Consider the following 23,940-nt stretch of genomic DNA (forward strand, 5'->3'; position numbering starts at 1 on the left):
TAACAGTGCAGGTTTACAGAGACAAGCTCAAGTCAATTAAGCCCCAGGAGGGGACCATCAATTAGTGTCAGTCAGGAAACCCTTTTACCACTTAAATTAACATAATGAAAAATAGTACTCATTCAAGTTCAAGAAACTTTTGCCATCCAAAAATATTTTATTCAGTAATAAAAATCTTACAGCCACAGAAATCTTACTTCTTCAGAAGTAATCATATGAAGAAACAGCTTTTTCTATTTTTATTGGGGAATTGTAGGTTTGAGCACTATGTGATGGTGCTCAAGGAAGCTTGACCATGTTCTGTTTTTTGACTTGGATCTGCAAGGGATCTGCAAGGTGTCATTAGATTGTGAAAGTCACTGTGGAGACAGAATTAAAGGAAGTAACCCAGCAAGATGGAAAGAAAAAAAAAAAAAAAAAAAAGTGAATAAACCAAATCCTTAGCACTTGCATTTAACTGGACTAAATTTCAATGTGTGCAGGTGCCTCTGTATTAAGAAGAAAAAAAAAATCAGTGTTTCCTTCTTTTGCCACCTTCCTAATTTCTGGCTCCTTCCAACAGGCAAATGATAAAGATTGGCTTTGGGTATGAATATGTATAAAAAAGTAGTTGGTTTGTTCTGGTGCAACAAGTCCAGCTAGGTGTTTTGAAGGTAAGTTTTGAATCACTTGATATATTGTGAGACAGCCATCAAACCGATTCTCTCCTGCAAATCACATGCAATACAGAATTACTTTAAAAATCAGATGATTGTTCAACAGGATATTGAGGACTGATTTGTCTTCTTTTCATGCAGCAATCAGATGAAACCTTGTCAATGCTGTAAAAAATTCATCCCACAGTGATGAGAGGTAAGAGGTACAGGAAGAACAATAACCTACGGAAGTTTTTGGAAATGAAAATTCCATTTAAAAAGTTTATTTTATTTTACGTTGTTTAATTTTGGAAAGCACTGTGCTATGAGGATGATGTTATCCAACTCTGAAAGTTCATTGCCATGAAGTGGAAGCCTGGACTCTATTTAGATCTACTCCCTTCTTCCCCATGGGTTCCCCTCTTATGGTCACAGGAGGTTACTGACCTTTCTGTCTAATACAGCCCCAAATGCATCCCCCATCCAGGAGGAAAATGTATCGTGCAAGTATTGCTGGTCATTACCTCTGGCAAGCAGATCAGGGGTGCCTGGCCTATCTGAGAGACTCTGGTATATGAAAAACTTTACTTTTTTTTTTTTTTTTTTCAGAAACACTTTTGTTACAAAGCTAGCCTTGAAGGCATAAATCATTGTATACTGATTACTGAGACTACAAGTATTTTCTTTTCTAAGGGCAGATATTATGTTTTCTGTTTCTTTGGGGACACTTTATTTTTGGAATATCTATCATTTTATTGAACTGTGTTGCATTGAAAGTGTTTATCTTATGTATATTGCATTCCATGCTGCAGCCTGTGGCTAAGACTCATATTAGTAAGTATATTGCTATTGATTTTGTGTTGTCCTCATTTTCCATGTGCATATGAAGTTGAAATTTGTTTACAATCTGTCCCTTATAGTGATCTGTTTGACTTCTGTGGTTTGCAAAAACTTATTGCGCTTTTGAAGCATGGAAAAATGTGATTTTTATTATGAGCCCATTCATGACTTTAGTAAGCTGCAGAGTCCCAGTAACTGTTGGGGGCTGATTTGCTACAAAAGAAAACAGCTAGGTTTTGGGTACATTAGTTATGGTCACTATACTTATATGCTGTATATGCTACCTTTTAGTTTCTGGTCCAAGAGTTGAAATCAGAAATCCCAAATCTTGCTTTGAGGTTCCTTATAGAGCAAAGGGGAGACAATACTCATGCTGCTCCAAAGCACATTTATCCTGAGATGCAAGCTTCTCACAAGGAGGTAGTAAGCAGCTTTTGTCTGAGTATCTCCTTTTCTGTAGCTTTGGTATCCAAGTTCAGATATCCAAGCCCAGGTGTGCCATAAGGGGACATGTGCATTTGAAATGGGGTACTGGGTGGGGTTAGGTGACACTTAGCCCCAGTGACTGGCCCCAAATCCACCCAAGCTCTTGTGATTTCCCCAAAAGCCCCTGAGCTAATGCCTGTCACATCTGGTCCTTAGTGCCGGCAGTCATGTAAACATGATATTCATGGAGCACTGCCAGAAAATGTTAACAAATTTAGTATTTTCTTCACAGCTGTTTCACTATGAAGGTTATTAGGTATTACACAGCCATCATCAAAACACTTTTTTAATTAGCTGCTTCTTCAGCACTGTATTTAATTACAAGCACTTAGCCACAGGGAATGTTTACATCTCATAACCTCTAAATGAGAGAATACACAAGCTATAACACAACACAGCAATCTATGTGTGTGTAAAATTGCATGAAGGGCTAAGAGGTATGTCACACTGAGATCTGTGTTAATGTCATACATCACAAAGCAAGACCTGAAGAGATGCTGTTGAAGAACCTTTAACATGAAGTGTCGAAGCTCCATATGTGAGTGAATTGCGGCATATATTTGTCTAAAAAGAGTTTGGAAAAATAGTCAATAGTAGACTCCTATTAATAGCAGATTTCTAAGTCACCTATTAACTTATTACCAAGTATAAATTATGTTCATGTCAGAGTGCATAACTCATATTTCCTTCATTTCTTTAAATATTTTGTCACAAAAATTTATGATGGTTGATGGCCCTTTAACTTCTATAACATAAAAAAAAAAAAAAAGTTTTTCAACAGCTTTATTCAGGCATCAGTGGTCAGTGACAATGTGGTGAGTATTATCCCAAAGGAGTGGATAATCCTCTCTGTATGGTACCAACTATAAATATAATATGAAAATTTCTCCTTGCAAGTTATACAGGAGAGAATCTATTGTCTTTGGAGCACAGAGTAATTCACATTCTCTAAGTGTGACTTGGAGACCTGCAAGTAAGAAGTGTAGCTGAATACATGGTGCCACTGTAAGAACTGGTGCTACAGTAAGAACTGTAGCTGAATATATGAGCCACTTATGTAAGTATATAACAATTTCTACGCATATGTGAGGAAGAATGTAAAAGTGACTTCTTACCTTTTACCTCTTACTATGTTTAATGCTTTTCCTTCATGATGTTTTTTTTTTTTTTTTGCAGGGTGCCGGAATGCTTAAACAAAATCAGCTTTCATTTCAATCTATTTTTACTGGCATATTTTCTGTTCAAAGGTAGGGGAAAACTGCTTTAAAAAAAATAATTTGTAAAATCAACATTCTGTTTCTTGGTTTGAAACTTCCCATTTTATCTAGTGGTTATGGAGGAGACTTCAGAAATCTATAGCTTTCCTGAGAGGGCTCCTGGGCAACAGCCAAGTAGAGTACTGATTATGCAGGGGTCTGAAATATATTGGCTAGCAAAGTAAAGTGATTTTTTTATTTTGTTCATGTCCTAAGATCTGCAGTAGTGTATTGGAGTCATTAGTCACAATTTAGTGAGCACTGTTTTTTTTAAAAAAAAAAATAACAACGACTGTGGAAAGTGTTCACTTCGGGGATGTGTTTCCCAAAGCCAGCACTCAGGCCGCATGGGTCTTGCATCGGAGGTGCCAGAAATAGGAGGAAAAGCACTTCCACAGAAGTGATTTCTCATCCCCGGAAGGCATTTTCACCTACACTGACAGCTATTAGGCACTGTCTCTGAAACTGCAGAAACAAGTAATCTCAGCAGTCCTATTTGTCTGTAAAAGGTGTGTGGTCTCTGCTGTTCTGAAACCTTAAGCACCAAGTTTAGAAACTGTGTTGTGGTGGACAGTTTCTCTTCAGCCCCCTAGGCCCTGTTTAAAGGTATTTTCAATACAAATAGTAGTTTGTGACTCCCTGGCTTGCAGCTTTCCACTTCAAGGTGAAACACTTTGAAAATCCATATGTATGCAAGAAATGAATTCAGGTCATTTGGGAACAAAGATGTTTTGCCAGCATTCATTAAGTGCCTTGGTTACACTTGTCCCCGTATTCCCCCAGATGAAGCAGTTTGATTGCTTTTCTTGCATCCAAGCTTAACAATAGCAACAATGAACACAATTTCATATGCTTACAAACCCATTAGCCAAGTTCATTACACCTGATTCATTTGAGATGCATTTCAATACCATTTGAACTTGTTGGTCCTCCTTGAAATATTGACACTTCCCTTAAGAGTACATTCTTTCAGAGGGAAAGCATCCTAGATGCAACCATTTAACCTGTTAGCATCCTTGACTGTGTGAGACCTTCACAAACAGAACAGGAGCTGTTTGCCTCCCTGGCAGGATGCTGATGTTCACTCTTCAGTGCTAGTACACAATAAACAGTGAGTACCCATTTCATTCTTTTCCTGCAATGCTCAGTGGGAGCATCCCACTCCTGGCTCCTTCTCCTCTGTCTCATTAAAGAAATTTTTTCCTTATAGCTGCTGTTTGGCTGCAGAGTTTTAGTTTTCACTTGCCTGTTTCTGTAGCGTGCAGTAACTTTGAAAAGTTTGTTGTTTAGCTTGCTTCCTCTGAGATAATGAATTTAATGACAAATTAAAAAAAAAAAATTAAAAGCTATAGTGTCACAAACCACCATCAGAAGTGAGGTTACGTTTTGGATGATGTTGTTGGTATCTGCTACTTGTAGTGAATGAAAGAGACTGAACCTCTAGCTCTTAAGTCAGGAAATTACCATGATGTTCATCTCCTGTCTTCCAGAGCATGTATGTGCTTGTACATACTGTTCTTATTTTTACTGTATCTTTGAATGAAGTCTTTGCAATCTGTTCGTCATTAGCGTGACTGCAGTTTCCTCTGCATTGGACAGCATGAATCTCTTAAATAACATGAAGAGGTAAATAAAGGTAAATATTTCCTTTGCTTCTTCCCTGTGTGTTGTTTGTGTGCTGGGATAGCTGTCATATTTCTCATGAATATCTGAGGAAAAATCCTTCTATCTTGTCCTTTTTCCAGATTATAGCCAGCAACTTTTGTTCTTTTTCTTCCCCACATTTTTCTTCTCACTTTGTGCTTTGGTCTGTTTTGCCTTTGAAGTCCAAATGTGAGCTTATGAATCCAGCCATGCTCCTTGTGCATAATTTGGCTCTTCTGGATGGTTACACATGGGAAAAAGAAGTTCTCAGTAGGTATAGCATATTTCTCTTAGATAGCAGCTTTTTGCATTTCACTGGTGGAAGTGTCCAGGTGAGATGAGACATAAAAATTGAGCTCCTTTTGCTCAGCTGGTAAGTGGAATGGGTTTTGCATCATATACAAAACTAAGTTTGCTTGTGCACCTATGGTCAGAAAGGAAACAGTGTATTCAGTGCAATGTTTCAATGAGCTGTGCTAATGGCTGCTGTCAGGGGATTGACAGGAAGCAATAGAAGGTTTAGTTAAGATAACTGCCTGGGACATAACAGGTGTGTGAGTCTGCCTGGAATGCTGGAATTACCTGGGATGACAAGTCAGAGCAGAAGTGTCTTCTGAATGCAGACATGTATGCCTGGGTATCAGCCTTGAATGCTGCTGGGGTTTTGGTTGGTTTGGGGAGTTTGGTTGGTTTGTTTGATTGTTTTAGATTAAGGAAAAGCTAATATAACAATAAAAACTGTAATGTGGAAGTTTTTGCATTAAATTTTTGACAGTGTAGACCTGGCAGTCTGTATATTGAATTATTCTTATGCATTAATTCTTATGGAGCAAATACCAACAAAGTAGGAAAGTTGTGTTTCCAGAAAAATCTTTTGATTTCAGACTTTCCCTTTTCAGTATCCAAATCTCTTAAAACAAAAACAACAAACAACCCATAAAGCCAACCTTTATGAAAAACAATACAGCTGAATTATTTATTCATTGAAATATGGAACTTCAAATCAGAACTTAGACCTTTCAATGACTAATCATTTTTCCCTGCTTAAAAACCAATTAATATCTGCACTATTTCAGTTCTGTGCCAAACTTTTCTGTGTAATCAATTTTTCATTAAAAAGATCAACTACTTAGCCCATTGCCATGGACTAATAGTTTAGAACAAAGTTCATCCTTAAACCATCAGGAGTAATCAAACAGTTGAACTCCATTGCAAAAGAGAGAGCTAGAAAGCTGCAGCAAGCCCTGCACTCCTCATGTTTTGTATGCTTTTCTGGTTCATCAAACAAAGCCAAGAGGCAAATAAGCTACAGCAGTCTGCTGTTACTAGTAGTATTTTTTTCAGGAAACTCTTCATTTCTTCTTTGCAAATGATTCCCCTGAGGTTCCAGCACCCTTCTCCTTTCCTATTGTCCTCTGTAAAAGCCAATTGTAGTTAGCTGCAATGCCGTGAGCCAACATGTGAGACATCTGTGCCTTGACACACAGCTATATGGATGCATGGCTTGACCTGCTCCAGAAGAGCCATATGTCAGTAACTCATCTTGAGTTGGGCTGTGGTGAAAGGCAAGTTGCTTGAGAAACAAAGGAGAGTGAATTAAGTACAGTGTTTAAAAAACAAAAAAAAAAAAACTTGTTTCACTCACTGCTTCATTTGTTTCTTCACCACCTCTTGCTTTCCTGTGCAATGTTTTTTTACCTAGAGGTGTTGGTATTGTGTTGAATTCTGATGAGAAGGCCTGAAACCCCAGGCACGGTATTTCTTAGATTTTTTTTTTTCTCCAGTGGAAAAGAACACCTGTCAGTATTCAACTTGTTCTGTCTAGCTACCTGTGGTAGCACTTCTTCCTACATTGAGTGAGTACGGTGGGCTAATTTAGAATGAAATCTAGGACAATCAAAAACCCACATTGCAGTTCTTGTATGGTGGTGAGACTGTGGGGCAGACTCACCAGCCTCGCAGCCTCATAGGGGCTACAGAAATAAAGACAGGTCATTGCTAACTGGGGCATACTTGGGATGTGTTTGTAGCAAGGTGAAGTAGTTACCTTGCCTTCTCTGAATTCCTGGGCTGAAGGATGTGATCAGATGAGCCATTTGTAGTGAGTGCAACATATCTGTGGCATAAATGTGTAATAATTCCTGTACTCCTGATGCTTTTTGAATGTGCCAAGATGTACAAATCCACATTCAGTCAGGGTGTTGGTCAGATATTTCTCAGTGGTGGTGAGCATGTGTCATGGGGCTGATTTGTATATAGTGGAGAGCAAATGAGATTTCTGGCCACCATGTGCCTGGACATCTCAGATGAACTTAAAGAATCCTTAAACATCAAAAGGGAAAAAAAAAGTTACCACCCATCCTTGTGGTAGATGTATAGCAGTGCTACCTGCTAACACATGCTGCATCTTATTAAATTGTCTTCCACCTGTGCATGAATATACTTTGTCCAATTGGTTACTTTCAGAAGCTATTTGTAAATTACTGTGATGTTTCAAAATTAAATTTCCCATGTGTTAGGAATTTCTTATAAATTAGTCCAGATTAGGAGGGGAAAAGGAAGATTTCCAGTGGTAAAGTGGGAAGCTTCAATGCCAGCGAGATAGGAAAGAGAATGTCTTCAGCATTTTGGAAACAGTTATGCATATTTGGCTGTTCTTAAGGCAAATCAGTATGGAACTATATCAGTTGGAAATTACCCTCTTTCAAGTGAAGAAATAAGGTACTGTGACAATAACTTGAGCAAGTCGGTCAGTAGGTAACAAGGGGAAAAAAACAGGGCTTTTTGAGAGGTAATTCAGGAAAAATAAATCTTTAAGTAGGACAAATTACGTTTAATTCTGCATCTGCTTTCCTATGTTTCAGTCTATGCAATGATACTGTGCAGGAGGAGACAGTGGCAAGAATTATTTCATAATGTTCTTAAAAGCAAGTTAGGAATTGGTTTTGATAAATGTATTTCTCCCACTGATATGAAATCCAATGCAATCATATGTGCCTTCTGTATGAAGTAACTTCAATATGTTCTTTCTTTTTTTTTTTAACCTTTAAGGACAAATTGTCATTTCCATTGACTGCCCACGCTAGTTCTTCAGCGGGCGTTTGACACCACTGGACTTCAAAGTTCTTTTTAGGAGCTTTCACAAGAAGTATCACAACCTGGCCTTGAGTGATCTGTAGTTCTGGAGGTGAGAGGCAACCACAAAGAATGCTTTTAAGAATGGTTTTGAGGCTATGAAAAGCTAATAACTTTTCCTGTTCCCCTTCCTGGAAGGTGAATGGGGGGATGAGTAATTGTCAGTGGACTTTTTTCCGTTTCCCAAAGTATGTTTCATTATGACTATTGTTTATCAAGAAAACACTTTAAAAATGACAAATACTGAAGTAACTTGGAAACCTGCTGAAGATCTTCTTGAATAAATGTCTACATGACTTTTCAACAGAAGGATGTCTGAGTACTGTGGACAGATCTTCAACCAAGTGAATGGATACAGATGGGGAGGGAGATTCCAAAAGGGCTGGTTTGTAAATGGATTTTAAATATCATTAGCATTTATCTTTTACCACAGAGAGTATATCTGCATAATGATAGCAGCAGAGGTGAGTGTAATGCTGTACTGTACTCACTGCTGACTGAGAAGCAGGTGCATTTCCATTAGAAACACAGATTTTCAAGGTTTTTTTCTAGGTGTCAGACCTCTGTAGCCCTTCTTGGTTTGTAATTCAAGGCTATGCCCAAGGGGGAAGTATATTCATCTTTCTTAATGGGTTTGCACAGCTCTCATAAGTGTTAGTGGGGGATTATAAATGGACTTTGAAGGAAAAATTTACCTTTACTGTTGTATTGTAACTTCAAGTCTCAGTGCACAGCAGGAACTATGCATGTGTGTCTGTATATGCAATACCTGGGGGATATGGCTTTGAAATACTTTGTTACTTGGACAAAAAAAAAAGGATGGTGACCTGCCTTGCTGCCTCATATTAAAGCTGCAGTATTTGTGAGGAAGTGAGGGAGAACACTGCCTGTGTTTTACATTAGAAGTTTAGTCCCATTAAGATTGAAAGATGCTGTAATGACCAATCACTGGTGCAGGGAGTGATGGGGGCGGGGGTAGGAAAAGTGCATTTTAGGAAAATAACTAACTGTTCTATGGAGTCAGAGGTTCAATTAGTTTTTAGATAATATATCTTGCTAAAGTTTAACCTCTCAACTTGCCAGTCTTTTTAAGAAAAAATTGTCCATGCTATTCTTCCAGACTTGGGAAAACCTTAATTTCACATGAAGAAAGAACTTGCAGAAAGTACTCTGAGAAGTCAAGAAACAAACCTGTTAATTCCCCTGCTGTTCTGTTTCCAAATATTGTGCACTCTCGCTCCCATTGAGAATGAATTCCAGGAGGACAGGCGGAAAAGCAATAGCGTTCATTATATCCATTCTTTTTTGGGGGTTGTTTATGTTATTACTTTATGCCTCCTGGTCCTCATTCTAGAGTCAAAGCGTGTGGAAGAGCATAAGTGGGGATGAACTCCTTTCATGCTGTTCTTCACGTACCTTTGTGTGAATGTAATTTAGCTCAATATACAAGACTTCAGCAGCTTTTTGATAAATATGCAACTATTATATCAACAATTTGTTTACTGTATCATGCTAAGTTTTATCTTCAGTTCCACTGTCGAGATGTGCATTCCTTGAATTAATATTCTTCTGGGTCAAGTCATATTATGGATAATATGGTCTTTGAGCCCTTTGTAATGGAAAAGATGTGCCCAGTGTGTTTTGAACACTGCAGATGCAGGGAAAAACTTCTATAGCTCTTATGCAACACTGACCCATTCAAACTTCACTGGTGGTTGTTTTTTTTTGTTTTGTTTGTTTATTACAAAGGGTCTGAGATAATAGTGTATTTTTTCTGAGGAAGACAATTGTGTCTGCTTTACTTTTTTAGTTGCTATGTGACTGGCTGATCTCCTGCTATTTGTGATTTTTCTTTTAAACTTGTAGAGTTTCAGATTTAAGAGATATGTTGATTTCATGGGGGAGTGCATAAAGATCATGAGGTAACAAAAGGGACTGAATATTTTATGCTTTAAGTGGTCTTGAGTAAGATTGTCATGCAAGATCAGAATGTCACCCAAGTAACGTGTCCTGCTTCTCAGCTGGGCTAACTTGCCCTTATGGTATGGTTCTTAAAAGATATTCCAGAGTGTTGCACTGCTTTTTCAGTTATGGTGGGGACTATAATCTCCTATGAAACACTTTCTATGCCAGAAATCTGAAATACAGCCTTTCTGCAACAGTTTGATCCAAATGGTTTCGTTATTACGACTGTTACATTTTCCTCCTGCATGGGGTATAACTACAACTGTATTACTACTGCTTAGGTTAGAAGTGAATTGGAGCTGATGATAAATGCAGCATTCCTAGCAATTTGCAGCTAGCTTTGTCCCTGCCGGTCCAGAGGAAGAAGTTATGCAGGTGCTCAGCCACAGTGACTGTAACTAATGAGGAAGCCAAAGCCCCTTATCTGAGCTGATAAATCCTCATCTTCTATCTGTCTTCAGCATTGTCACTTCAGTGCATGGCTCTGCTGCTAGGTTTCTTTCAGAAGCAGGAGGTAACATTAGACTTGATGAGCACAGTAACTACATGCAGCATTTAGAGCAAAACAACCTTTACAGAATGTCTCCCAGCTTCAAGTAACTGTTCCCAGTCCTATAGCAAAATAGTACTCCGTTATCGGCTTACTGCTATGGGACCACTCAGACAATTGCGTTTGTGAAAATGTGCATCTCTTGCTAAAACACATCTCTCAGTCTTATGAAGTACAGTCTCATCTACAACCCCAGATGAAAATACAAAGCAGAACAAAGTCTAGAAAAGACCTCCTGTGGAAGACCCTTAGAAACATCTTCCCATTTCTTCAGATTGAAGGTAACAGCTTTAAACGCTATTTTAAAACCATCTGTCTATACACTTCATAACTTGATTTAGGTTGTAATTCTTGAGTTTTCTTATGAAACTTATGAAAATTTATGTTCTAGATATCAAAATCCTTATTGGAGCATGCCTACAACTTTGCTTGTCTCCACCATTATTAGTAATGCCTGTGTTTGGTGACTGGCCTAATTTGTTCTCAAGAAATCCATGTAGTCCATCTTCACATTTTTGTCTCAGTTTTAAGCACTGTTCTAATACACTTGCCAGTAGGTCTGACTGATCTTTAAATCTTTGCGAACTCCTTCCATCTTCTCTGCTGAGAGTTGATGGTGTTTGCCCTTCCCAGGTCCCCCAGGATTTCTCTGTCCTCAGAGTTCTCAAAGATAATTACTAATGGTTCTTAGATGGCTTAAGTTAATTCCTTGAGTACTTGAAAGTGCATTTCATCAAGTTCCTAAAATTTGACTGCATCTAAGTTGAATGTGCTTCAACCTGTCCTTTTCCTATTCCTGTCCTACACATTTATCTCCTAGTTAAAATTAATTACAGACAGATACTTAAACAATTAACCTTTTTAGTAAAAACTGAATTCAGAACAGCTTTGGATACTCGAGCTTTTCTTCGTTCGCTGTTATTTGACTAAAACAAAACTTGATTTATCTTCTGTTATGGAAAATGCACTTATAGACTTTTTTCTTATTTACATTAATAGCTAGTTATAACTTGTTTTGTTTTTGTCTCTTTTCAATTCAATGACTACATATTTGTGCTATTCGTTTACACTTGTCCTTAATTGTATTTCCACTTTCAGTGCAATTCCACTTTAAATACAATTTCCTCTTGATTATCTGGATTGTTTAGAGATGTTGAATCTCTACTTCTATTTTATCTGAATCAAGATTAAAGGATAGAAAGAACACAATATCATATAACTACCAGCTCTTCTGTATTTTCTTTGAGTTTATCCCCAGGGACTGTCATGACTACTCCAAATGTGCTGACATTTCCTTTTTTAATGTACGCTTTCCTCATTATGTTTTCTTCCTTTGAAATTATGAATACAATTGTTTTGTGAATGTTTACATCTTCCGATTTTCAGCCAACAATTCTTTTCACTTCATTTTCTTGCTTCTCTGAAAGGCCCGGGGTGCCAATTCAGGGTGTGCAGGAATAATGGTGTCCTTCAAGACTTTTGACAGGCAAATCCATCTGAAGTTTGGTCATAACTATCCATTGATATATTAAAAAAAAAAAAAATGCATTTTAGATGTTGAACTGGTTGTGTAAGAAAAATTCACACAGGTCCTTAGCATGAATCAGCATATACAAAGTATGAAAAATCATCCTATGAGTTAGTGTGACAGCCTGTTTTGTGTGGTGCTATGTGATGTAATTGCTCCTTACAGTGAGATGTTTTGGCTTTGTTTTGCTTCTTACAGGGTGCTCAGGCTATGTGTTTGGTCTGCATCTACATGCAAGTATGTTGGTTTTATGCCCAGTTATCTGTAGCACACATGGAAAGAGCTGACTGGAAAGTACAGCAGGAGGGATGAGGGAGGTGAACTTTCAGTCCTGGTCCTGTACTGAACAAGATTTCTTAACTGAAAGTATGAAATAAGAGTGCAGTGAAATAGTCTCTGCTAACACACACCACCCTTCCCTTTTTCTGGGTGCTTCTATTGATGTAAGCCTCTTCCTTTCCTGTGTCCTTCCCTGATTCACTGCTCTTTGTTGTGGCTGTTCCTCTCTCCTTCCTTCCACACCTTGGAGTCCCTCAGCCAGCAGAGACAGATATTTCAGTAACTGCAGCTATGCCACTAAATTGTAACTTCTATTTTATTGGAAAACTCAACTGAGAGATGCCTAATGATCCTGGGAGATGAATCTCCCAGCACAGTGTAACCTAATGGATATTTAGAGTGGCAATCTAGTGGGGGAAGCGAATGAAGCAGTGCCGGGAATGAAGCGGTCCCAGAAATCCAGTTACAACAGCATCTCAAATTTAAAACACTTCTGCTCCCTGTATCTGTGCTTCACCCAGCTATTAGTATTAGCTTATTCTATACGCTTAGCTGACTCTTCTCTTCCTCCTTAAAATCCCTCTCAGAAGCTCCTTGCTGCAGCCCTGTTTGCCAATTAGCCTCCTGTTCCTGTTGTGCAGTTTTTAGGAGAAATCAGTACTTTGTGTTCTGTCTCTGGAACAAACCGCCCCGCTTTTCTCTTGTACCCAAGAAGGGTATCTGGCCCACCAGAACTGCAGTTTGGGTGCCTCCCACCCACGACTGCACTGCAGCTGGTGGTCAGAGGCCAAACAGTGACTTGATGGGCTTTTTGATCCTTTCTGTCATGTCACCAACATACAATTGCATCTGTATCCTGACCAGCCCCTGGCTGAGGGTCTTTCAGTATCTTTCCTTCACCAAAGCCGTAACACTGCTTCATTTATCAGTAAAACAAAATCAACAAAACATTTTGCTTTTCCACTCACTGAGCTGCACAAGATGATGGAGGGGGGAGAGGCTCATTTGAGCCAACATGTCGTAGACTTCAGTTTTTTTTTTTTTGTGGCTCCCTGTGAATGAACATGAACCCTGAAGTGAGCACTCCCACTCCTTTTACTTTGGTCTAATTGAACTAATACACTCTTTGGGGTTAATAACCTCTTTGGGGTTTCACAGAAGAGAAAATATAGGTGAAAAAATTTCCCCATGTGGCTGGCTTTTTTCTCTACCATAGCTCTTACCTATATTACACCATTCCACCTTCACATGCATGACTCAAGGTGAGGGACATTGTCGTCCAAGTAGCACGTAGTCAATTCTACTAGCATACATGGAGAAAATCAAAATAATTGTGCAAGAGTTGGATTCATTCTTATAAATTTAATAAATATGTATTTATCCATGCTTTATGGTCTGGCCAGCAGCAAAGAATTGAAGTACATGGACGGGGAAGGGAAATTATTGTAAAATGAAAATGTTTTAGTCTCTGTAGGTTTGGAATACAAACAGGGAAGGAGCAGTTTCTTCATCCCTTAAGGTGAAAAGATGGTCTATTGCCAAGCTACATTAACTCAGAGCTAACCGCTTATTCTTCCACATTGTGATGCATTCCTTTCTGTTCTTTCAAAATCCTTCTTCCATTGTCTGTTAGACTAGACCAACTGGGCTACTGATAGGTAAATTTGTAATCATAATCAGTTGATGTTAAAATTATCTCTTTCTTGTACCTGTGTGGTACAAAGCTGCATCTTTATACTGCTACTTGTATGCAAGGAACTGTAATTTGCATATTAAAAAATGAAATTGTGGATAACTTTAATGTTCACTGTTAGTTTTTAATTAAAAAATGAATATGACAAGCCAAGATCTTAGAATTCTGTGTCTGTGATAAATACAGATACAGAGAGATTTTTTTTGATTTTCTTTTGTTAAAATTGGGCCGCAAATCTTTCCCACTGCTGTCAAACAGGCAGTCCTGGAAGCACTAATGCACCTGAATGATTTTACTTAGGTGAGTGGTTTATATTGATTGGGATTGGCACTGGATTAATTTGGAAGCTCTTGAGCACTCAGGAGTTCTTAGGAAGAAGAGAAGTATCTTACTTGGTTTGCTCGTTGGCAAACTGATGTAGGTGAACTACCTTTTCTACCACCTTTCTAAGGTCAAATGCTATTTTTTTTTTTCCAAAATCACAGTGTTTTGAGAAATATGACAATACAGTGCAGTATTCTCTGAATTTTTGGCAGATTTCTTGTATGTTGAAAAATAAAATTTTCTAAACCTGAAGTATCTTTTTCTTTGTAGTGTTTGTGTAATTACAAGCATGTGGAAGAGAAACTTTATGAAATAGAGCTCAGATTTTCCCGGAGACAACTCTGGTCAGGCCAAGCTGCATCAAACTAAATCTCTTCTTCAGCCTTCTGATTTTTGGTTATTGCTTCATGATAAAAGTCAAACTGCATGTATTCACTGTTGCTGAGAAACAATAGTTTCTCAATAGCTTAGTTTCTAAGTTTCCAGACAGGAGGAACCTTATAACATAAATTTTGGAGTAGGAATAGATGGGAGAACTACTTGCATGTTCAGTGCCTGTTTTCTAAGTAGACTTTCTAACATAGGTGGTTATTGTCATTATGGTTGACAGTGTAGTGACAAATAGAACCACTTAAACCTGGAAGTTGGTATTTTTAGCATGTTTAAATTATTCAAATCTAGTTACTTCTAACTTTAACCTGCTGCCATGGCAATAGAACTATATATTAATAGACTCAAGCATGTGGTTGACTAATCTGCTAAGTCTGCCTACAGGGTTTAAGGTTTTGTGTTCAGTCAGTTCCTTCCACACAGCAACAACCACTATGGAGGCATACTTCTCTGTGTGTTTAAAAAATAAATAAAAATCCTCTGCCATCTCTACAATGTAAGTAAAGCAGTTATTAATGCTCTTCACCTAAATGGGACTTTGTTTTACTAGTTCAAGAGCTTGCTGATGTAAGAAGAAACATAAGGGCTGTAGCTTCCAACCAGAAGGGGAAACTTTGTCTTTTTCCCTGCTGAGCAGCTCCTTGCACTGCAGTAGTTTTTGCTTTAGTATGAGGGCTTAAAACAGGCTACCACTAGAAGGCACCTGACAGGAAAATTCTTCCTCCTGTTACAATTTCAATAAGCTTTACCTCTTCAAATGTCGTATTTTTTATTAATATATTGAAATACTCTTTTCATGATTAGGTGTTGCATGCCTAATTGTGCTGTAGAGCTCTGCATTCACAGCTTATATGGTTAATAACATACTTGGACAGTTCTTCACAGAAAAATATTTATGGCTGATAATTTTGGACGGTTCTTCGCTGAACTGTCCTATGCGGTCCTTTAGTGAAAGAGTTAGATACCAGATGTTTTCATGAAGAAACCTCTCCAAGATTTGACACGATCCTCATGCAGGGGCAGGCCTTTGAGTGGCTCACTTAATGTTGTGTTTTTAATTGAGCAATGACATGTATAATGGTAATGTCCTGTGTGCATCATTGCTGGGTTGCAGGGCCATCTATTAGACAGTGCCGACTACCTGCAAATGCAGTTTCCCATACATCATTCAACAACCTTATGGAGAAAGCTGCAATGGGTCTTATTTTTTATCAGCTGGGCGGGTAAGGAATACTCTTCCACTTTCCCCTCATGCACCAATCATTTATTTTTAAATTATTATAAAAAATTAAGTAACCACTGAGACCAGAGAATCCCCTCCTCAAATAATCAGTTGGAAGGGACCCATAAGGATCATTGTGTCCAACTCCTGGCACCACACAGGTCTACCCAAAATTTTAGACTGTGTGACTAAGTGCACAGTCCAAACACTTTTTAAATTCCAACAGGCTTGGTGCAGTGACTACTTCCCTGGGGAGCCTGTTCCAGTGTGCAACCACCCTCTCAATGAAGAACCTCTTCATATCTAGCCTAAACCTCCCTTGCCTCAACTTGACGCTATTCCCACGGCTCCTGTCTCTGGTGGTTAAGGAGAATAGGTCGGCACCTGCCCCTCTGCTCCCCCCTGTGAGGAAGCTGTAGATAAGGAAGCTATCTGTGTGGAAGAAGTCAGTCCCATCTCTGACCTCACTTAGTTTTGAACTAGAGTCTTGGAAATATGAGCTGCAGTTCTGGCTCTTCATTGCCTATTTAGTTTCACAGGTTTCTGAAATAATTGTTGCAAACACAGTTGTACTTGTCTTTCCACTAAATAAGTGCCTGTCCTCATGGCTATTTCTATTTCCATTGCAATATCTGTAAGAATAATTTCCAATGTAGCCCTGTTTATTGCTAGAATCTCATAACCAAGTAAATAGCCCTTAAGTCCCCCTCATCATCAGAAGCATACAATTCACTGAGGGAAATCCTAGAAAAAGCTCCCATCAATAGAAACCTGAGAAAACAGCTAAAACTAACAATTTTTCAATTATGAAAAAAATCCCTAACTTTCTTTAAGAACAATTGCCCCACACTCTAAGTCAGATGAAGTCAAGAGATTAATAATAAATCTATAGAAGACCTGACCCTGAAATTTTAGGTCACTAGTTGGGAATTATTTATGCTGTACAGTGTTCTAACCTTTCTTCCCTTCTGTCAAAAAGAGCCCATCTACAGGTGTGTGTGATCTGTGATGTTAAAAATCTAGAAATCTTCCAGCAATTTACCTAGTCCTATAAAAGATTGTTACAATACTAAATAAAAGCATTTGTCAAGCGAGTGGAACTGAGAACTCTTCTTTCCAAAATATGTGAATAATAATTGAGTGAAGAACAAAAAAGTTAGATTAAAAGGCTTTTGGAACTTTTCCAGTAACAATCAATATTTATATACTCCTTACAAAACTAAGACACCGAGCAATCACATGACTTCAGACTGTCCAGGATAGGTAAAATAAGGACAACAGGAATCTAGATGAAATAAAATGTTTGGGGCTGGTTTCCACGCCACACCCCTGCCTTTGCCCCCAGAGATCTTTCAAATGGGCTGCTTGACTTCCTGTCTGCTGTGGTCCTACAATTGGACTATATGGGACTAGGGTTCTGTTTACTTTAATAGGACTTTCACACCAGCATGGATAAAAGTTTATGAATCAAGGCATTAGCTGGTATTTGTGGCTTCCCTGTGAATTGATTTCTTGCAGACCACAGTCAGATCTGGTTATGCTGGGAAATGTCAAGATAACTCTGATATTAAGACATTTCTCTTCCCTTGTTTGTTCCAGTCACTAGCTGCGTGATTTTCTGACAACTTCTGCCTCTTAGCTGCATATTCATATGTTCGAACAGTGAACTCTACATTTCAGATGAAAATCTTAAGACAGTTATAAGCATATTCCCCTCTGCCCAGCTAAGCGATGAGGTGAGCTAGGCGTTCAAGAGCCCCAGGTAAAAGCAAACCCGAGGGCATTTAAAAATGAAAACACAGGTTCTGCCACTTCATGTTAGGGAACCCTTTAAGTACATGATAGCAGCAGATTGTATGTCAGAAGACAGTCATGATGCTGAGTCACAGCAATAAGTGGCAGGTCTGAGAACATTTTTTTTTTTTTTTTCCACTAGTCCACTTTCCCAGCTAACATTTCTTCTAGCTGTTAAAGGGATGATGGTGGCATGCATTTCAAAACTTCTATGAAACTATTCAACTAATCACCATTTCTCTTCCACCTGTCTCTGAGCCTTCTATTTATTATAGAAATTATAGGTTTATTGATAATATTCACCTCGACAAAACCTTTGTATATATTTAGCAATACCTGTGGGATTAGTGTTCTGCATTGGTGTAGGAACCCTAACTCTTAACATCACCTAGGAAAGCAAGGGAACATACATCTTTCATGGCCCCTAAAAAAAGGGACAAGCTGGCACGTGAGTTGAGAATTCTGAAATTTCTTATGAAAAATAATTTTAATTATGTAAGTCTCTGTAGGGTAGAATATCAACTTTTTTTTTTTTTTTATGTCAGTGAGAGCAGCAGCCTCCAATAAAAACTGCTTAACCTTGGACATAAACAGCACAAAGAAACTGTCTGTTTTTTAGTTTTTCTGGCAGATGTAGACTCCGTGGCTTATATTTTCAGTGATCGTTTGCTTTGCTGTTTCTAGAAGTCCACAGACCAATAAAGAGGCAACCTTTATTTTTTTCTTTTCCTGTCTTGTTTCTGTAGGATTTTTTCCTTCAACCATCATTTTATGACATCGATGCTGAATGCAGATGAGCTAGTGCTTCACTTTTCTCTGGATGATTATTTTCAGATAATTAACTGAAGTCCCAAATGCACATTCTGGATTTTTGTAGATTCTTTTTTTTTTTTTTTTTTTTCTTCCATGGATTTATTCCTGATTCAGTTGCTGACCAAAAAGAAACGCTAAGAGCTGCAGCTGATTCTGAATCATTATCTTAGTTTTTTAGACTGGAAAAATCTACACCTAAATAATTTAGATTCGTATTATTCAAGCGTCTAAAGCCTGGTGCAGTACCAGTGCTTGGTGTAATTATTACTTATAAAGTAGTAGTAGCAAGTACAGGAGCACCAGCAAATACTGTAGAGGGAAATTTGACTCCCTATACAAAACACAGGTTAAAAAAAAGTCGCTAATTAATGCCTATGAAGTATTTACTTATAATTATATCTGTCTCCAAAGACTGCAGTTTCATTTTGCTTTGCAGTGCTGGCTCTGGCTCTAGGAAGGGAGGGAAAAATGTGCTCTTTATGGCTAAAAGTGCTTTTCTAAAGTGGATATTTAGTGGTGCTCTTGACAGGAACTTATTCATCCAGAGAAAGTCAATAGGACAACCGCAACAGACCCAGCAGGATCCTTACACTCAATACTAATGGCAATGAGGTTTAGTTTGGAAAAGCAAAAGCCCAGAGAAGTCTGTATAATATTAGTGGTTGCTTGCTCTTTAGTTCTGAATTTTGCATTTTCTCTCTTCTGCGTCCCACTGTACAAAGATGAATGTGAGTAAAAGCATAAGTGAGGGAGGAAAAGAGTAACGATTGTTGAAATTGCTGAACTGTACCAAAATTACCTTCATTGGTAAGTACAATGGATAGCTAAAGAGGCCCTTTCAATACACAGAATTCCCTAATGAATATATTCCCCTTTCTCCCCTTTCCTTTAAAAATCTATGAAATAAAATGAATTTTTATTCAAATACTGTCTAACCAACCACTATCCAAGGAAACACTAATTTTGTTGACTTTTTTACTGCACTTTCCTCTCTGTTTCTGTTAATGGCTGAGTTTACATTTTTCCCTTCTGGGTTTTGACATAAGGAGGGACACTGGAAAGCTGAATTCCCCGCTCCTTTTTTTTTTTTTTTTTTTTTTTTTTTTTTTTTTTTTTTTCCATGTGCTTGCAGCAATGGAGCTGTGCTCTGCATGTACTATGCACAACTTTGAGAACATAGCCCTGAATGTGAGCCACTCTTGTGGTCTGCTTGTTGGCTGCATAATATAAGCATTAGGAGAGTGTGAGGAAGCAAAGGGTCAGAAATCAATTCTGCACTCAGATGGCTCGGGGGACTTCATTTCTCTGAAAGACGTAAACAACTCTTCCTGCAGTGGGGCTGGCATGGAGCAGGGAATGCTTTGCAGAGGAGAGTGAAGGGTTATAGAGCTTTAGTGCTTAGGAAAATAATAATAATAATAATACTTGACCACCTGCACATCCAGCCCATCTCTACTGTCCTCCATATATTTATTCTTACAGCTCCTGCAAGAAGGCCCTCGTGTTGAGTTTGTCTCCTTTCAGTGTTAGAGCTGCTCCTTACCCTTGCAGCCCATTGGGATCTGCTCAGCCCTTGCTGCACAGAGATTGCAACGTCGTGGGCTGGTGCAAGGACCTTAAATACCACAAATTCCGTTTGCAGTGACTTTTGTGTTCCAATTGAGGTTGCAGACCAAGAGGGGGTTAAAATGGTTCAGTTCTCATATGCTGGTGCCGGAGTTGCCCCTCGGTGCTGAGGGAAAGCAGCAGGGAGGACGATGTTGGGAAGGAGGCAGCAGAGCCGAGCACACTGATAACGGGGAAGTGGTTTCCTTAGCAACTACAGTGCTTTGGATGGTTTCAGACCAGAGTACAACTGGGTATGAAGTACCTGATTAAAATTTATTGCAGGGGACAGAAGCAGTGCAAGCCATCGCAGAGCCAACGTGTACGCAGAAGAGCGGGTGCTGGAGATGTAGGGTGATTTGAATGATTTCTCTATTGTCTGGGCCATCTTCTGTGCATGCCGAGAAGAAAAGAGGCTTGAGAAGTGGCAGGCAGGTGAAGATGGCATGACCGAACTCTGAAGGCACGAAAATCAAGATGAAATGCGTGGCTTGGGTTCACAGCTTAAGGAAAACATAAAACTGCTTCACACAGAACATTTTCCTGAAGAATGTTCTCCTACAGCAAACTGCAAAAGCTGTTTAGCTTGGAGGGGCACATCTTCCCTCTTAGATGAGCCAACTTTTGGTAATAGTTGGTAACTGGCCTACTGTGCTTTTATTTGTGAAATAAATCTCTTTTGATTCATCAAGGTAGTAAACGAACATCCTAACTACATGCTTTTAAGCCAAATCCAGTTACATCTCTTCACAGTAACATTAGGCCCAGTGGCCAAAGAGCTACTATTAATATTTAGACCTCTGCTTTCTCCCTAGGGCTGCTGCTTGAAAATTTACCACATGGATGTTGTCTTTTTATAAATCTTTTAATTAACTTATAGTCTCAGCTAAATTATCTTTAATATTTTCTGTGTTTTATATTTGAAAACCCCTGCTTTTGAATAGGAGTGAGATGCTCATTTCTGATTGTGAATGCTTAAACCATCATTTAGATGCCTAAGAGTCCATTTTGGATATTGAAAGTAAATGTCGATTTGATAGTCATGTACTTTGCTCTGCGCTTAAGTTTCCTCATCTGTAAAATGACTGCACTACACCTCTGTCTCACAGGGATGTTGCAAGATTTATTTGTATTAGAAATGTGAAGTATTTTGAGTTGCTTGTATGGCTGTGTAAGTATGAAACACTATTACAAGGAGAACTTCAAATCTTTGGATTTTTATCTGAAGTCTTGAGTCTTCAGTACTGGACTTGAAATCTTATGACAGTGTCCTTTCATGCAGTATTCCCACCAGATTCACCTTTTGTGAGTGTGCTGTAGTGAATAAAAAAAATCTCTGCAGTGAAATGCAACTCGAAGTCAGACATTTCTTGGTTTATTTTTGTTTTTGGATCTCTCAGATGTTGCAGCTTAGAACAAATATGATGGGAAGACAGAGCGCAGTTGATCTATGGAATATAGACTGTAAAATAGAAATTTTCTGAGTCCTTGTTGGACCATAATCAAATTCTCCAGGAATTGTAGAATTGTAGAACTCATTTGGTGCTTTTTAAGCACCGGTTTTAGCATGAAATGAAGAGAGTTTTGTAATTAAGTCAATGCAGTAATATAAAAACATGAGTGTTTATATAAATACAAATCATTGGGAAGTTTCCACGAGTTACTGGAAATCAACAAAGTGTAAGGGCCCTGAGGACCACAATCTGAACAAAGGAAGCAAGGAGAAGATTGCCAGCATTCAATGTTCAGACAAGGGCCATCCAGGTAGCTCCTCCTGCCATGCCACTTCAGGTGCCTCCTTGGAGGCATTACCATGCTTTCTGTGTTGGTAGTGAAGTGCAGAAACAGCCTCATATAATCAGGATCCACACTAGTGGATCAAATCCAACCATGATTTTTACCCCTCAGTATTGAGGTAAGCTTGTGAATACAAAAGCACCATTGAAGAAAAGAATCAGGCAGTAATGTGGACTAGTAATCAACTAGCCAAAATCTCAGCTGATCAGTGAATACAGCCCATATCTCAATAGCTTCAAGGTATGCTCCAATCTTTGCTTTTTTTTTTTTTTTTTTTTTTTTTCCTATATATATATAATAAATATACAAAAGTTCTTCACAGTGATTGTTTCCTCCTTTTACTAATAGAAAGAGCTTTCAAAAGAGCTGCTACTTTGCTTTTTAAAATTATATATTTTTAATGTTTAAAGCATATCTGTTAGTGTACTCAAAACAAGTTAGCTGAGGTTACTGCAGCTTCCTAAATTCACATGGTAATCATATCCTAAAAGTTCCAAACAAATAGCTTGTCAGCAGCAGACTAGAAGGACCCTATTTTTCACAGTCTTGGTAGTAATAATGTCAGGAATGCTAACAACAGTAAATACTCCCTAAATTTGAAGGAAACATTCTTCCTTATGCTCCTCAAAGCCACTAAACAGGATTGGTTTTATCTCTGGAACTGTAAATTTGCATCCCATAACAAGATATTCTGATATTCTTTACTTATCTTTGCTGTGTTCTTTCTATACTAACTGGGCTAGCCAATTTGAAATAATTTTAGGTTTTCTGTGGCTAATCTTGAGTATAAGGCAAAGCTGAGATTTTGTCTCTCTGTAATGGCTATGTAGAGCCTTCCTGCTTGCAAACTTGTGGTATACTTAGGTATGGCCACCAGGCTGCCCTCTACAAGTGCAGGATTAGGAAACATGGCAAGGGAGCAAGGAAGACTATGGAAGAAGCTAACAGCGAAGGGTAAACGCACCCAAGCCACTGGAAATGCTGCAGTGGGTATGTGAGTGTCACTATGTCACAGCACAATGCCAGTGTGAGGCCTTTCTTCCCAAATTGCTGCCCAGAAGTTGTGACCCATCTCTCCTCTACATCTTCCAGCTGTAATTCCTCTCCCGCCCCTGGCCACCACTGAGCTTGGAATGAAGATGAGATGACTTTCATAAAGCTTTTAGTGTGACTGCTCATTGTGTTGTAGTACCATCTATGATAGATTGATACAGCAGGATTAAGAAATAATTTATTATAATCTTCATCAATTTAAAGTCTCCATTTGATTTAATGAATTGAGAGTTTATCGGAAAAGCTTTTATCCACGGTCATTGACTTGAGTTCCCTTGGCCTGGCTTCTGGAGGGAGATGTGCTCTGCTAACTGGTCTGAGACAAGGAAAAGTGATAGAGGTCAATTCTTGTTTGCATTTCTAGCTAGGGAAAGTAGCAGGCAGGGCTGCAGTCTGACATGTCTACTATTTATCTTCTGGGTAATTATTTTATTTATTTATATATTTTGTGTGTGTTATGCTGTAGTAGACAGCATGATCTGTTGGGAAAGCACCTGAGAGAAGGGCTGGAAGATGTATATTCAATCTCTGTCTTTTTAACTCTGACTTTCTAGGTATTCTTTTAGATAAACTGAGCAAATTAATTATTTGTTAACTTATTTCCCATCTATACAGATATAAAGCAAAGTGCAAGAGAATTTTGAAATGACTTCCTTGCCAAGGGTAAGCTAAGTATTGGGGTATGTCAGCAGATGGACCTGATACAGGGAACACATCAGAATATGCTTTGTCCATATGTTTTATCGGTAATTTTAGATGTCAGTTTATACAGAAAGTCTGGTTTAAACAATACAGTCTCTAAAATTCAACATAAATTAAGCTTTTAAATTTTATTATTATTATTATTTTTAATGAAATGGCATAAGATATCTTAGATAAAATTATTTTTTAAATATTAAATTATTGTTGAATTCTTAACTGTCCATTACAT

At 38.4% G+C, this 23,940-nt stretch overlaps 2 long non-coding RNA genes across 2 annotated transcripts in view; both read left to right on the forward strand.

Moving 5' to 3' along the window:
- The first annotated feature begins 4,137 nt into the window (after positions 1–4,137).
- The window catches only part of LOC118170169, a 35,669-nt gene continuing 15,866 nt past the window's right edge, over positions 4,138–23,940 (forward strand). The window contains exon 1 of the long non-coding RNA XR_004752548.1: positions 4,138–4,328. This is a non-coding gene — a long non-coding RNA (uncharacterized LOC118170169). The remainder of the gene's footprint in view (positions 4,329–23,940) is intronic.
- LOC118170170 lies at positions 19,699–20,859 on the forward strand. The gene is made up of 2 exons (XR_004752549.1): positions 19,699–19,868; positions 20,445–20,859. It is a non-coding gene; the product is annotated as an uncharacterized LOC118170170 (long non-coding RNA).

Source organism: Oxyura jamaicensis, chromosome 7 (assembly GCF_011077185.1).
Source record: "Oxyura jamaicensis isolate SHBP4307 breed ruddy duck chromosome 7, BPBGC_Ojam_1.0, whole genome shotgun sequence".
NCBI classification, from domain to species: domain Eukaryota; kingdom Metazoa; phylum Chordata; class Aves; order Anseriformes; family Anatidae; genus Oxyura; species Oxyura jamaicensis.